Below are 6,111 nucleotides of genomic sequence, written 5' to 3' on the forward strand. Positions count from 1 at the left end.
GCTCCTCCCTGCTCAGGTCAGTCAAATAATGCTCATTGGCCAAATGGTTGCTGGTGGACACGGTGGTGCTGGCGGGAAGCCAATCATGTTCCACTTTATCAGAGGTGACAGTGTTGCACATCACCATGTGATTGCTGGAAGATTTCACAAGATAAACAATCATTACACTCAACAGCTTGCAAAAGCACAATGATGTTGAATATTTGCACACAAACTCAGCAGCTATTGTATCGGTCTGTTTGTTTAAAAGACTCAAAATCATCAGAGAGCTCAAATTTGGACAAATACCTGTTGACAGTCTCTGAATCGTCCCAAACCTCCGAGTGCCGCTGGGCATTTTGCTGTTTTTCAAGAAATTTGAACTTGTTGTTGTAGGCGTTCATGCATCTGAGTGACGATTCCACACTGGAAGATAAACAATTATTAAGCTTAACAACTTCACAAATGTCTTTTGCACGATGATGTTGAAAACTTGTACAGACACTTACTAGCTGGGGTGGCTTTGTTTATCTAAATGGCTCAAGGTAATGAACGGATGTGCAAGCATCTCTTCTGGTGTGATCCTTTTGGCAGGATCCACGTGGAGCATCTTGGCCAGTAAATCAATGAATGTCATCCGGTCCCACTCAAAAGCTTGGCGATCTTTTATGTAGACTGAATCAGGGGGCTAGTGGGACAGAAAAAGCAAGCGAAAACAATTTAGTAAAATAACTAAACTTGTTCAGTAACACAAATGTTTTACCAAAAAAATTAAACAAACCTTCACATGATCAAACAGATTCCTGAACACTTCGTCGGCGCATTTTGTTGAAGGGTTGTGAGGACCATATTCAGCTGGTAACTGAAGAGAGGAATGAATTGGTTAGTTCAACAGATTCAGAAGACACTAGAAAATACACAACATTCACTGATCAGTCAATAGAGAGACAGTGAATAGTACCTTTAAAGTCCAACCCCGGGGATGATCTCCTGAACTTCCTTTATCGAAGAACTTTTCAGTATAGATGCCTCTATCCAACAACTGATCTGATGGTTGTCCCAAAAGGCCTACGATGTATTCCATCTGTGGACACAACACAGTGTTGGAGCATGCGTTCAAAAAGACACATGAATATTTCTCTATGCATTATGTACAATTTACAGATGTACTAATTTCAATAGAAGATGTATAACACATTTATGCACAAAGTGTTTTGACTTTTGAAAAGGTGTTTGCCTTTAAAACAACAAAGTGCTTAAAACCACTGACTACAAACTGTAACATGAATCACTTATTACAACTCGCTATCAAAGAGGTTGGAATGATTATTTGTGTTCTGTCTGAATTGTATTACTGACCAGTTCATTTTCATCTTCGGTGGGAAACAGTGGAGTTCCCATGAGCATTTCCGCCGCGATGCATCCCAGCGACCACATGTCAATAGCGTGGCCAAAAGGAGCTCCGAGCACAATCTCTGGAGACCTGAAATAGACGCAAACACAGGAAGGTGATGAAGAGGTGGTCTGATGAACTGAGAAGTCAGCTCATGGTGCGGGTCCAGATGTGTTCCAGAGATCTGGTTCACGTACCTGTACCACAAAGCCTGGAAACCGCATCCCGTCATTTCTTCAGGATATTGGATGGCCAAGCCAAAGTCAATGACTTCAACTTCCAGAGGATGTAGAGAACGGTCGACCAGCATGATATTGTCTGGCTTCAAGTCAGTGTGAACCACGTCTGCTCGCTTCAGGAAACGCAGAGCAACGGCCGCCTGAACAAAAGACATAAGACTAAAAATTAAATGCATTTCAAAAGCCTCAAGATTTTTTTTCTATAATTTTTCAATTATTATTATTATTGGGTTAGATTATTATTGAGTCTACAACCCTTAAACCCAGTGCAATTACTATTCTGTGGATTTCAATCTTTCTTTTCTTATACTTTAAAAAGGAAGCTATGTTTTGGAAGTTGCAGCTGGAAATTATACCAAAACATTGAATCAAGAGATGTAAAACAAGAAATAAAACAAAAGAGAAAGTACAGAAGATAAAAACCTGTTGTAAAATTGGCCGAATCTTATCCAGTGTAAGAAACAAATTATCCCTGATGAAGTCCAACAGGCTGCGGTCCAGCAGCTTGAACTCCATACAGAAATGATCGTCAAACACGAAGGAGCTCTTAAAGGTCACAATGTTGAAATCCTCACAGCCCAAAGCTTTCAGGTATTCCAATGCCTTTGCCTGGAATCACACAATATCATGTGAAATCATATATACACATATTTTTTCAAAGAGTGAAATGGTAATGACTGTTTTACTGTCTCACCTCCTCTCTTGCCATTTTGGTGTGCGTCACGTCTTTAATCATTTTCAAAGCGACTGTTTCATTGGACGGCATTTTCTGGCACTGGGTCACGACTGCAGATACACCACTGCCCATTATGTCCTGCACCATATATTCAGCGCTGGGCGACACTATTGTTGCTCCAATCAGGTCGTCGCGCTCATCCTCCTAAGATTTCACAAAATAATTTGAGTTTTGAATGTAGAATTTGACATAAATGTAGTTGGTCACTTATTGGTTTCTTATTATAGCAGCAATTTGTAATAAACTACTAACTGATATTTATCAAGTCAAAACTCACATTATCCGAGTGTTCAGAACAGTTGGATGACTCAGCATCTGTGAAGAAAGAGAGAAAGTTGCTTATCCATCAATGTGAGTTAGAAAATAACCTTCTGTAAACTCATGATGTCAACAATCACATACCTGTGAAACTGTCTTCATAGTTTGTCTCATTGCCGGATTCTATCTCTTCATACAAGTCACTCAACTGTTTTTCCAGACAGCTGATTTTCTGCTGGCGATCGTTGAGATTTTTAACATAAGTTGTTGCAACTCGCATCACATCTGCCACCAGTGTCTGTCGGTTGATTGTGGGCGCAACACAAATATACTGTAGAACACAAGGGAAGACAATCATTAGACCTGCTGAAGTTTATTTTTATGTTACCTTAGTATATGTTATTGTGGTGTTCAATCTCCCTCTCATTTCTTTTACATCCAGAACTACATGGTTCTACTGGAAGTACTTCTGACTGATAAAATATATTTAACAACAACTTACATTAAAAATCTGGACCACATCTTGGAGGATGTGCCCCTCTTGAGTCTCCATTTCCTGAAGCTGTGGAAATGTCAGATTTTTCATTCTTCTTCTTCACTATAATCTGAAGAAAATATTAAAAAGAAAATATTGTAAATTTTTCACAGAAACTCTGCAACACACTCACAGTAATTCTACACTGATAATGATCTTTTCCCCCCAAACAATTGCCTTCCATAAGTCATGTAAGTTCGCAAAATGTACTTCTTTTCATTCAACTCACAGTGTTGATGTCAATGAATATGGTCGGGATGTAAATCCTTGTGAAGAATCTCGTCGTGGATTAAGTATCTCTGTGAATCGCTCTCACGTGTCTCGACCGCTGGCAGGTGATGAACTGACTGAAACAGACTGGAACAGGAGTGAAACGAGTGACATCCAAGGCTGAATGCAGCTGAGTTCAACTGAAATGAAACTCTGGCTTTTATCTTCTTTGTGATCAAAGGACTTGTCCTTTGATCACATGCTCAAATGCAGCTGAATTGCAATGCCCAAGTGGCTTTTATCTTATAATTCTGGCTTTTATCTTCTTTGTGATCAAAGGACAAGTCCTTTCATCAATGCTAACTCTGTTTTGTGATGTCATCGATCAGGTCAGGAAATAACTGGGGGGGGGGGGGGGGAACTCAGTGAAAAAAGATCAAAGCACCTCCATGAGGTTCCTCTCTCAGCTACTCTAAATGGGACATTGTCTCACTTCGATCTTTTCCACTTTCAAACCAAATTCTACATTTGAAGGAAAATTAAAACATTAAACTGCAGATAAAGGGGAAACTTTGCTTAAGAAGGAAATGTCAGTATATGTAAATTTCAATATTATAAATGTAATCACAAAAAGTACTGTGCCCTAGATAACACTGATTCATCATACTTTTTTGAGCTTGCCATACACTTATGTATGACAATTACAAATGTATTGTCAGAATTGACATAAGCATATGGGAACTGTTGGTCTAGTCCAGGGGTCGGCAACCCGCGGCTCCGGAGCCACACGCAGTCTTTGGTCCCTCTGCTGAGGCTCCTTGAGCCTCGGTCCCACTGCAGTTCATCCGTGAGCGTGGCGGGCCGAGGCGGTACGGTAAGGCAAAGCGCACCCAGACCAACTGTGTTGCACGGTCCCACTGCAGAGTGTGCAGTAAAATGAAGGCGAGGTTGCGAACAACGCAGGGATGTAATGTGATTACGCAACAATCGTGGCACGAAGAACGTGGAAGTTGCAGCCGCAGCCGCAGCCGCAGCTCATGGCAGCGGCAGTCGTGAGCTTCCTGTATCTGTGACACAGCGGAGAACCTTGTCCGTCTGGACTGCAGCGTCCATCTCCCACTGGAGCTCCTCTCCTGTTACGGAGAGGACAGTCTGAACTTCGTTGCAACACCGTGGTGTTGTGGAGCGCCGACGTTTCAATAAACCCAGTCAACAAAACAACCAGTGTGTGCAAAGCGTCGTATGTGAACAATAACGTGAGTTTTTATGGCAGATGAGATATTTTAATATTGCCGTCTAATTGAGAATGACGATCGTCAACACCAGTCAGCAGACGCTTCAAGCTCACAGCCACAGAGCATCAGTTAGTCACTTCAGTACATAAAAAAACAACTTTTGATGTAAAAATAATGTTTACATTTACATCAGATGTCATTTGAGAATAACAAAGCTAAAGCAGGAAAACAAAAATGCATCAGTTTCAGATAGGAGTGAAATACATGATACATGTCTCTTCTATTCCCATAACGAATTCGGCAGATGTTTGTTTGGCCTTTCTCCCAAAACATAAATCATACAACGGTACAGAGTGCATTCCATGCAAGTGGAGGATTAACTTATTTTATAAGTCCGGTAAAAAGGTTTGCATTTTGCAATCCCTGTATTTACAGGCACCTTTCAACGCACTCAAGGTCACTTCACAAAAGTCGATCTATTTAGAAATACTGTGGCAGGACGAAGGATGAGGCAAAGCTGAATCTTGGAACACGCCTTTATTGTAGCGAACACAGAACTGGACTAGTACAGCCCATAAAAGCCCCAGCGCGGGAGAGCCCAAACCCCGCCCCTTCACCCAGAGTCCTTTGGGTGAGAGGCCTGGCTCCTAGCAACCGCCACACAGGCCCCCCCCGAACACCCAGAAGGCACATCTGGGAAACCAGTCAATACCTCACAGGAGGCTTTAATGTTCGGCCATAACGGCTGCGTTGTCACTCATGCGAAACCTCAGATGAAACTCGGCGATCAGGGCATCCATGAGGAGGAGAAAACACAGGGGGTCTTGAAGGAGGGCGACCACGACGGGGAACCTGGGCCTCGTCAGCCATCATATGGGGGTTGGAAGGGGGAGCAGTGAGCGTCATGTCGCACAACGCAAGGCGGGCCGAATTGAGCTCCGCCTGAACAAACGACCGTGGAAAACCGTGGTAAATGGGGCCCCGGAGCCGAAAAACCGCTGGAGGAAAATGGACCGACGTCTGACCGGGGTCGCGGCGCAGAACTCGCAGGCAAAAATTCCCCCAGATACACGGGACACACAAGCACTCGAGACGGACAAACAGCGACGCAATCCGCCTTACCAGCCACATGTCGAATATCGGTCGTAAACTCGGAGATGGATAACAAATGGCACTGCTGGCGAGCAGACCATGGCTCCATCACCTTAGACATCGCAAAGGTCAACAGTTTGTGATCCACATAAGCTGTGAATGAACGACCCTCCAAAAGGAAACGGAAATGATGAGTTGCCAGATATAACGCCAACAACTCACGGTCGAAAACACTATACTTGCGTTCACTATCACGTAACTTGCGGCTGAAAAATGCAAGAGGCTGCCGAACTCCAGCCACCTGCTGTTCCACCACAGCCCCCACCGCTATATCAGACGCGTCAGTCGTTAAAGAGATGGGTGCTGAAGGTACTGGATGGGCTAAAAGAGCTGCATCAGCAAGAGCAGTCACGATCCGGTGTCCAGTCAACTGG

Source organism: Blennius ocellaris (genome assembly GCF_963422515.1).
Source record: "Blennius ocellaris genome assembly, chromosome: 18".
NCBI lineage: Eukaryota > Metazoa > Chordata > Actinopteri > Blenniiformes > Blenniidae > Blennius > Blennius ocellaris.